Source organism: Aedes aegypti, chromosome 1 (assembly GCF_002204515.2).
Source record: "Aedes aegypti strain LVP_AGWG chromosome 1, AaegL5.0 Primary Assembly, whole genome shotgun sequence".
Classification (NCBI taxonomy): domain Eukaryota; kingdom Metazoa; phylum Arthropoda; class Insecta; order Diptera; family Culicidae; genus Aedes; species Aedes aegypti.
In genome coordinates, this window is record NC_035107.1 from 27,840,741 (window position 1) to 27,852,054 (window position 11,314).

The 11,314-nt window shown below is 33.2% G+C and overlaps 1 protein-coding gene across 3 annotated transcripts in view; it reads right to left on the bottom strand.

Moving 5' to 3' along the window:
* LOC5573728 (low-density lipoprotein receptor-related protein 4) overlaps positions 1–11,065 on the bottom strand; it is a 107,939-nt gene extending 96,874 nt beyond the window's left edge. For all 3 annotated transcript variants that reach the window (XM_001660985.2, XM_021839241.1, XM_021839242.1), the window contains exon 1: positions 10,625–11,065. The gene's annotated coding sequence lies outside the window, so the exon portion shown is untranslated. The remainder of the gene's footprint in view (positions 1–10,624) is intronic.
* Positions 11,066–11,314: the final 249 nt, after the last annotated feature.

The window sequence follows — 11,314 nt, forward strand, 5'->3', positions numbered from 1 at the left end:
GCACACAAACATGGAAGCTCGCGACTCTCCCAAACGAACGGCTGCCTGGCATGTATGTAGTGGTGAACCATTCGAGACACTTTGGAACCTCCTTTCGTTTCGATGCTTCATGTTGGTGGAGGTCATGGCACTGGGACGGCGGCGGACGACGATGGAAAGGCACTAAGCAAATAGTGGTGGTACTATCCCGATTAGCGGAACACATCAAAATTATTCCATATCCACTTCAGATATAATTATCTACCGTTGTTATAATTTATACATGGTCAAATTTACTTCCAATGTTCAATTACAATGGTATCCTGGTGAAAAATGGTCAAAGACGCCCATATCCATGTAAACTATTAGATAGCTCCAGTATGGAAATGCCTTTATGGGTAATGCAGTTGCAAAAGTTGAAAACATATTCGAAATTCAATTATTTCTTATATAGATTATAAATATTATAAATAATCAAAATTGACCCACAAAAAATCTGCTGACCCACAAATTGAAACTGTTAATAATCCGCATTATAAAATTAATTTTATAGGCATTAATATAAAATTTTAAAATAGTGTAAGTCTTACATAAAATTGTTGTATTCTCTAAGACACTCTGAAATGAGCAATTCAAAAAGGCGTTATTTAACAGCCTAATTCGATTATTTATTTAAAATATACTTCTTGTCCCAGAGATCATATGTTTTGATGGTAGATTATTACGTCTTGAAAAATTACACCATTATAATTGTATATCATTATTTGTAATGTGTGCTGAGACATTTCAAATTATGTTTTGACCCATTGTCACCCCCATCGACAGTTATCTCACATACTATCCTTATTCTATGGATTATGCGTTTTTTGAAGTAACTAAAATATCGTAACAGTTTATGAATTTTGGTGATTTTTTACAAAAAGCTGTAAAAAATTACCAAATTCCGTTAATTTACATCACCGAACTGTCCAACTATTGAGATTTCACCGGAAACCGTTATTTCACACGGTTTAGGGACGAAAGGTTGAAGGACTAGAGGTCGAAAGAACTAAAGGTCAAAAGGCAAAAGGTCGATTTGGACAAAAGGTTGTAGATGGTTTGCTTGATGGGAAAATTTTATTCCTTTGAAAAAGATTTTTGATCTTTTGTTGACATTTTGTCTTTCGATCTTCTTTTTCACGAACAATATCCACATATTCGTGATGCCTTTCAAAGGATGGAAACGCAAATTTCCCGAAAAACCATGTCTTATGTGGCAGAGAAGTTTATGTACTATAAGTTCTAAGAATGCATTACACATTTTGGCAGTCTGAAACTTTGAACCTGCCTTGAATAGATCCTTGAAGTCGATATCATGATCAAAAGTTATACAAATTTGTGAATTTTTGTTATTCCTATGATTTTTTTTATTTCTATGAAAAATAGCCTACATTTAGGCGTTTAATGCAATAGTCTTATGATTTAACGAATAAAAATTTCCGTAAATATCGAAATAGAAAGAATTTCGAAAGCATTTTCGTAATTAGGAACGCAAAATGTCGCAATTTGAGTTGGTTATCAAACAAAAATGCTGGTTCTGATTTAGGATGCAATCGTTAACTTGTAATGAATTTGTCAAACTTTATATTTTTCTTCAAACAGAGCACGAAAAATGTTACAAATGATCAGTTTTACAAGAAATTCCGTTAATTCTCACAGAATCCTGGTCTTGGCATTGAGTTAATCCTAAATGCTAGAATTCCGAGCAGAATTTATTAAATCCTAGAAAGAAATTTCACAGAATCCCAAAAAGGTTCACAAAATAAAACAAAATATTTTGTAAACCTTTTGGATTCTGTGAAATTTTGGTCTAGGATTTTAAATAAATTCTGCTCGGATTCCCAGATTCAAAGTATCCTGTGATGATGACAGAATTCTATTTGGATTTTTGAATAAATTCTGTATAGGTCACAACATCTTGGGCTCCATTCTCATCAAATTCAAGGAACTTTTCTCATACAAATGTTAAAAAAATGGTGCGTGAATGCATTTTTCGCATACAGTTCTCGGTAAGTTGCTTAGCAGGGAGTTTTTTTTTCCTAATTTCTTGATTTCCTTATTGACTGAATCAAAAATAAATCAACAATGTTTCGTAGTCAAGATTTTTTTAATGAAAAATTTATTTTAAAGAATAACTTTTTTAATAAAATTAGTTGTAAGTTATAAAATATTAGTAAATCGCGACTCTCCATCAAGAATAATAGATTTTCAAGAGTATAGGTCGAATTCGCATCATCCAACTTATTGTTCTTTATTATGAACAGAGGTTTACTAATGAAAATGGCTTATTTAAACTTAAACAAATTTTTACAAATCTGAATATAAAATGAAAGTTTTAACAGGAAATAGTAAAAGTTTTACTTTTGATTAGAATGTCAAAAGATGTACTATGGAATATTAATACGAAAATCACTTAAATGTACTATGAGATTGTTCATATCTGTAAAAAAGACGAACGCGAAAGTGTGACTAGCTGATAATAATTTTTTTGTAGGGAAAAATGAAACAATTTTTTTCCTCCTTTTTCTTCTGATCCTTTCCCAACTGGGAATGAGTTTGCCTCACAACTGTGTTCTTATAAACATTTCAACAGATCAACTGAAAGCTTTCATTGGTACATGTACACTTTCTCGCATTGGTAGTCACACGAAGAAGGCCTGGGAAGTCGAGAAAACTTCCAACCTGAAAAAAATCTCGCCTGGCCGGGATTTGAAACCGTCACTCAACGAGAAATACCTCGTTCATTTCCTTGATATAAAGTTGAATTATATGCAACGTAATGGCAAAAATGTTATTTTTGCTCCGTAGTGTAACGTGTATTTTTGAATACTTAAAACTCAACTAAAGTTCATGTTGTTTATTCAGTAAAAGTAATATTGAATAGGCTCATCGAAAACATAGAAGTATACATAATCTGAATTAATCTGAAATTTCGGTTGGAAAATCTTTTGTTAATGGTTTTAGTAAACTAGCTAGGGGACGGACCTGGTGTAGTGGTAAGAACACACGCCTCTCACGCCGAGGACCTGGGATCGAATCCCATCCCAGAGAAAGTAAAGCCGTTGGTCCCGAGATGAACTAGCCCAGGGCTTAAAATCTCGTTAATAAAGATAGAAATATATTAAAAAAAACTAGCTACATGAGTGAGGCTTAGCAGTTTGAATGAAACTCTTCATAAATTTATTGATTTCCAGAAGAGAAGAAATGATTTTCCTCGATGTAAACTTATTGTATGCAGATTCCGAAATTTTCAATAGATTACCAAATTTGCTGATTCACATCCTTTTCCCCTTAGAAGCAAAACTTTTGGTATAATCTATGGAATTCTATCATGTTCAAGAGATTGAAAAATAATGAAAGTTTCTTGTCTAACCTCGTCGACCTCGTTTGATAATCTTTTCAAATGCGAAATAAACTCAATCATTTAAGGTACCGCGGGGCAAGTGGGAACGAAAAAAACGATAGTTCAAACAAATTGTTCAATAAAATTTTCAAATGTCAATATTTTTCAAATCCAACAACACAATCACGTTTTGGCAACATATTTGCTGGTGTGTGCATGAAACTAATCGAATAATTTCGAAATTGTGAAAACCTTGGAAGAAAGTTTTAGAACGAGCCAATTGACGCAGTTACCTCGCTAAGCGGGGCAAGTGGGACACATCCAGTTTCATGCGTCAATCCACATCAGTAAGTCAACCATTACAATAATAGGATTGATAAGTCATAGATTTATATTTTTAAGTACATATTTGATGTACATAAGGGATCAACCATAATATACGTTACGTTTTAGGAAGAAACCCTTTATTAAATAGTATGTCACCTCACATTTAATATTAACTGAAAATTCCTCAATAAAAGCGTAAAGAGGAATTAAACATGTTCAAAATATATCATTTATAAGTTGGTAATTAAAATGTAGCACATTAACATTCAATAATTGATGAAATTATAAATATATTTTGTTATTATTTATATGCATGGCAGAAAACCACCTTATGGGATGGAATTGTTTTCCATTACTACTTAATTTGGTAGAAATAACAAATAAAGTTCAAATAACCTAGAAAAGTAATCGTCCTCATCATGCATTTCAAATTTCAGCTGTGTGTTTGTTCAATTTTGAAGTCGTATTTCAAAAATTAAAAAAAAATTAAAAAATAAAGAATAATAACACTTTTAATCTCCCTCTTATGCAATTACGTAATTTGAGGTTGATCTTTTTTGATAAAAATCACTTGTTTGAATGTTTTAGTGCTACTCTCTACAAAATGTATGGAACGTGTACGAAAAGTTTTGATTCTGGTTTTTGTTTTGATAGGTCCCACTTACCCCAGGTACAAATATATTTTGGGGTAAGATAGACCATCGAAAATTTCATATTAAATGAAAACAAAATACTGGTTTATCGTTAGCAGCTTGTAATAATACTAAAAATTATAGCTTGCTGATGGAAATTCGATTTAAAACACATTTTTTTTTTTGCGAGTCAATGCAAGACGTGAAACGTGTCACAATTTGTCATGCAAGTTGAAAATGGCGCTGAACTGACAACTGGTACATGAACCACATGGTAATAAAAATAACAATATGTTTAGTACTAAATACATTCCTTGTCATTGTATCTTCAACTTTCTAGAAGAATACCCCCATGAAAAACTTTTCCTAGTTGAGCTATGACGAAACGCCCCACTTACCCCGGATTCTCACTTGCCCCGGGGTACCTTATTGCAGTTGAGAATTTGAGCAAAAGCATAATTCTTAGAAAAGTGTATTGTAATCAGTCAAACTTGGGTAATGAATTTATTACTAGAACAGGTAGCCAGTTTGAACTTCATTACAAAGCCTTTGTTTTGAAAAGGAAAGATATCTACAGCTCTATACGTACTTAATTTATTTTAAATACGTACTTAATTTAACTAATTACAATCTCCACTTGTTGCTAGGACGTGGCCAGGATAACTCTCGACGGTTTAAGGATGTGTCAATCTTGACCGGCAGCTCTAGTCAAGCTTGAACACTAGGGTGCATCTTATTTTTCAAGAGTTCTAAAAAAACAAAAAATCGTATGTTGTTTATGAATGCTTTGTAAAGCACCAAATTTGTATAAAATCCAAACTAGTTTTAGTTAAAAGTTTACTCCAAATTTTTCCTCATTTAACTTAAAATGTTATCTTTGCTTGACCAAAACTTCATGAATACTCAACCGATTTCACATCTTTTTGCATGTTTTTGGAACAAATTTAATAGTTTTCAAACTGTTTATAGTGCTTCTAGCATAATGTCGATATTTAAATTTTGAGGCATTTGAAAAACATTTAGCTTGCTTCTAAATAAGTTTTCAGTTTTTATTCTAGGCATTAAAAAATAAAATAAAAAAAAGCAAATTTTAATGACGCGACCAGAAGCAATTCTCAGAAACACTTATTTTTTTAATTTAAAACCCACTAAAAACAAATTCTGTTCAGTAGTATTTTGAATTTGATTCATTTTCCAATTTCTCATGATAAAAAAAAAATTTTTTTGAATGTATATTTGTTCATTGAAGCCCAAACTGTTCACTACATTTTCTCAATATAGCACTTAATTTTAAATGAATAGTTTCAGAAATATTATTTTACAAATAAATTACATGCAAAAACTCAGAGGTCATTTTCAGAAGTTATTCTTGAGTCAAAACGAACGATTTTTCTACAGAAGAAACTTTTTCTACCATGCTGAAAATATGTGTAAAATAAAATCCAAATCGAAGATTATCGGGCCGAATTCTCAATAATTTTGACTAATTCTGGATGAAATTCGTGACATATTAATTTTATTAAAAAGTAAGATGTCTGCATTTCATTACAATGCACACTGGTTCAGAGTCCGAAAAACGCGAGTTTTTTTTTAAGCTTTCGAAGCCTGAACGTTATTATAAAGGAGTGTTGTCTTCTGAGGAGTTGAAAAGTATCTCATAAGCTTTATTTTGATTTAAAAATATTTATGATCAATTCACCTAACAGTGCAGTGCGAAAACATTTTTTCTATATTTACTCAAATCAGGTAGCTATCGTGAGGAAAAATCTAGATAATGATATTTTTTCTTCAGACACTAACCTTGTACAAACGTCTGTTCAAGAGGTACAATGCACACTGGGCCAGGAACAGAATTTAGCCAGACAAAACCTCTAGCGCTTTAGGAGTACATTTTTTCGGGTTGGTGTCAAAGGAGACTTAGCTTGAATTTGTTTGTTCTTAAATTTGACGATAAAAGTTAGTTGGAAATTTCGCCGCATAGGTGGCCTTGCGATGCAAACTTTTTTGTTTTGCGTCCTAGGGCTTTCGCGTCTTCGGCAATGTTTTAGAACGTGTAAAAATACGACAAGTTGTCGAAGACACCAACGTTCTAGGACTTCAAATAACAAAGTTATGGTAAAAAGTTTTTAAATCACTTAAATTTTACGTTTTTTTCTACTTTTTACTGTACTGTATGAAAAAAAATCTTATTTTCATATAAATATTTGAATTTTTAAACAAATTATTGTAAAAATATCATAATTTTTAACATAACTTTACTCAAAAAGTTGCAAGTTTTTGCAAAAACTTATCAATGTTCCGAAATACGCTATATTTCATCTACCAAATGTCAAAATTTGCCAGATGTATATTTTGATATATTCGAGATATTTAAATTCAAAATAATCATCTCTCCATGTAAATAGAATGGACTTATTATTAATTTTATCATTACACTACAAGATTTTTGACACATTACGTCAGTTAAGATTTGTTAATCAAATACTTTTAATTTGATACTTGTGATTTGTAAATTGTGATTTATATCAGAGAGAACTGCCTCGACACGGACATAACAAGATGTAAAAAATGAATTACAGCAGGCCTACCGAAGTTCTAATTAGACAGTTGCTGAAGATGACAAAAGAGCCACAACAATATGAAAATATCTAGATACCGTAACACCTGACTAACAAAAAGTATTTAATTAATAAAACTTGACTGACGCAATGTGTCAACAATCTTGTAGTACAATGCTAAAATTAATAATAAGTCTATTCTATTTATATAAAAAAGGTGTTTTTTTTTATTTCAGATATCTCAAATATATCAAAATATACATCCGGCAAACTTTGACATTTGATACATGAAGTTTAGCGTATTTGGGATCATTGATAAGTTTTTGCAAAACTTTGCAACTTTTTGAGTAAAGTTATGTTAAAAATTATGATATTTTTACAATAATTTGTTCAAATATTCGAATATTTATATTGAAATAAGTTTTTTTATACAGTAACATGCAAATTAAGCGTAACATCGAAATTAAGCGACGTATGGTTTTTAAAATGAAAAAATTCACGATTTTGACGTAAAAAGTAGGAAGAACGTAAAATTTAAGTGATTTACACATTTTTTACCACAACTTTGTTATTTGAAGTCCTAGAACTTTGTTGTCTTCGACAACTTGTCGTAGTTTTACACGTTCTAAAACATTGACGAAGACGCGAAAGCTCGAGGACGCAAAACAAAAAAAGCTTGCATCGCAGCGCCACCTATGCGGCGAAATTTCCAACTAACTTTTATCGTCAAATTGAAGAACAAACAAATTCAAGATAAGTCTCCTTCGACACCAACCCGAAAAAATGCACTCCTAAAGCGCTAGAGGTTTTGTCTGGCTAAATTCTACTCCTGGCCCAGTGTGCAATGCGTTTTGTACTAAATAACCCTAAAACCAGAATTTTTTTAAATAACTTTTTCGCAAACATGTTTATTAGAGAAAGTTGTCAACAAGTTGGTATAATGATGGAACTAAATGAAACAATGCTTGGTTGTTAGCCTAAAAAAGTATCTTTCAGATTGAAATTGTTTAGTTTGCCTCTTTTTGTCGCTTTACATGATATTTTTAGACAAAAATTGACTATTTTTTTAAACTTAACCCGATAATCACTTCAAAAGTAGATAAGATAGAAAGCTGGTGACAATGGTTTTTCTATTGTTGATAACTTTCTAGAATAAACATTTTATCTAAAATAGAAAATGTTCTGCTGAAAAATCTGGTTTGAGGGGTATTTTGTACAAAATGCTCGGTAACTCTTGAACATACATATGTCCAAAACGGATGTTTGAATAGAAAAAAAAAATCAATTATTTACAGTTTTGCTGAAGACAGCTAATCAATTTGAACAAATATAAGGAAAAAAAATATAATTTCACTGCATTGCTAGGTGGATAGATCACAAATATTTTATTATGCATCCGGTAGAAATCAAGACCAACATTTATTTGAAATTATTATTTTCTCTGGCCCCGAGCGTCGCAGCTAATATGTGAATAGTGCGCTGTGTTCATAGAAATTGTTAGAATGCAGCGCCACACTAAAAAACTGATTTTAAAATGTCGCGAGTTGAGGCGCGTCGCGTGTCACACTGGCGCGATCCGGTTTGGTGGCGGTGCGACAATAATATCAAATTGAAGCTTATGAGATACCATCCAACTCTTTAGGAGGCACCACTCTTCTAAAATAACGTTTAGACACTGAAAACTGATAAACCCACGTTTTTGGGCTCTAAGCCAGTGAACTATGTTCAGAAAATAGTTTTACGCGAAAAGATGCATTTGAGCTTTAGTATAAAACATGAAACAACTTCTACAAAGTCGTTTGTATTTGTTAAGCAGGCGCTTTGTTTGGTGTCATTGAAAATTGAGGTGGTCCACATTATCATAGAAATAGTATTACTAAGCTTCAGATTTGTAGAAATTATAGCATACATGCTTCTGCAAAGTTGTAGACCATGCAATTCCAAGCAACCTTGCCAAAAAAAAAAGTTTTTTATAGCTCTCAAATTGACCTTGGAGTTTTTTTTTCCTATGATGACATAGGTGGTCCAAGAAAACTGGTCCCACCGTTTTTAATGCTAATATCTCATCAAAGTAGTTTATGAAACACTTTTAGAACTTTGCGTAGGTGAAGGAACTCAATATCTCTTTCCGTTTGGGAGTTATTGTCGTTTTTCTTGCAAAAACAAGCCTACTTTGGTTGTGAGTATATCTGATTGGGGTAAACATAAAAAAAATCTTTTGACGGCATTCAAAAGATATAATAAAATAGTATATTATATGAAAAATCAAAAATGTGTTATTTTAGTAACTCTAAAGAAATGGATTTAATAACATAGAAATTTTATCCCAAAAACTTCAATAAATTTTGAACCAAATGAGAAATCAACAATTTTTTAACATGAAAATTTGCGTTTTCTTAAGTTCTAAAAGTTGTTCATAGGCTACTCCATTGAACACGATTGCTTAAAACGAAACATTTTTTATTGAAAATAATTTCATACACAATTTATCAGCGTTGAGAGCAAAAACCAAAAATTAAAGTTATTCAAGACAGGGTTCTAAAGAAAGAGTTTTGAGTCATCATGATCAGCACTATTGGACCATATAAATCTCTGTTTAGTGGCAAATCAAGTAAACGTAATCTCTTACATAATTACTTAAAAATTTTTAAGTTACATGAAAATTCTGTTCACTATGAAACATTGAACTGCTAGAAATATTTAGTAAAAGTGCGTATTGGACAAATCTCATGGTTGGGAAGTGAATACATTTTGATAGTTTCTACAGAAGTTTAGCTTTCTAAGATTCGTATTTGCCTATCTTGAATTCCATTTAGTTGTGAAGATTTGCTAGAAAACGTAGAACAACTTATTTTTGGTACAGTCATCAGTAAAAAACTTATTGTTTTTTATGCATATAATATTATTTGCATTTTGTAGCCTCTTGTTTAGTTACGTATGTGAAATATGCCCAAAAAATTACGTAAACTTCAATAGCTTGTTTGTTTCAAAACATAGGGAGATGACGTATTCTACAATGTTATGTATTTCAAAAGTTCGAACATCCTGAAACTGTAAAATCAAAAATGCACAAGTTATGCGTGAAAACCCACTTTCAAGGAGTTATTATCACAGAATATATAAAAATATTAACCCGCTGTGCTGGGTTTGACAAAGTTGTTCAAAATACAATTTAGTATTAGAACAGGTATTATTAATACAAATTTTTACAGTTTTTGTGAAGACACCAACCTTGTGCGGTGGTATGTGGAATAAAAAATGCACTGTATATTTAAACATCATTCATAACAATTCATAACAACCGTTGTAGAAAATGATCACATCTTATTAAGACATCAAGTCATAATTCTGTTAAATTCATCCAGTCGGGTTCCCATACTGCGGAGGACATCGTTCGAAGGACGACGACGACGACAACGAACAGAAATCCCAACCAGATGGAACCGAAAGCATTCGGTTCTCTGGCTTTTCGGAGTTTGTTCAATCAAACATACAGAGAGCGCAAACGATCAATCTCTCTCTGCTAGAGAGAGAGAAATCGCAAAAATTGCAACAACAAAATTTTAATGGGTGTGTTTTTCGCGAACGACTTCCACGACAAGAGAAAAATTTCCGATTCCGATCTCGATCTAAGGAGGTCAAACCCTGTCGAAAAATGTCGCCCCTATATCCAAGAAACCCCCGAAATCACAGTAATCCACGCTTTTCGCTTTTCGGCGAACCCGAGATCACTTCCCAACGCCTACTTAGAGCCTTATCCTTGGGGCGTTTTTTCACGTGGGCGTGATGTGGGCTCCTCTTCACTTGGCACCAGATTTTCATCCATTTTTACTGAAATCCATCCTGAAGGGGCGACGAAGTGGTGGAAAATGTCCATCAAACACGGCCATCGCCACGTTGGCGTGGCATTTCCGGGCACTCGCGGACACTTTAGGGCCACGCGGCGGCGACGCTGGCCAACGTTTTCCCGTAATCCGAACCGAAATCGAGCACTTTTCCACACAATTCAAACACTGGTTCAGGATTTTCCAAGATGGTGGCAATCTCGCTCTCTTCGGCTACTGCGTTTCTGCTCTTTGAAGGTCCTGGATGCTGGGGCTAGATGCGTTGAAAGCTGCTGTGGAATGAATTCGATTTTGCTTGTGCTTCTGTATGTGGCTGGCTCGAGACTGAAGAGCAGAGGCCGTCCGCAGTCGAGATGAGATGATAGCGATTTCGCAACGGGTCTCCAGCTGACAGCATCCCCAAAACGAGTGGAGCTTTCGCCACACGGACTGGAAAGTGTGTGATAAGCGCTGAACAGCATCCAACGATTGTGGAGAGATGCTGCGCGTGGAGAGTTTGACGATGGGGGTTTGAATTGGTCGCGAGTAGAGGTGGAGTAACCTGGTATTTTACATTCCTCGAAACTGAGGAAAATTAATCAAAATGAGTTG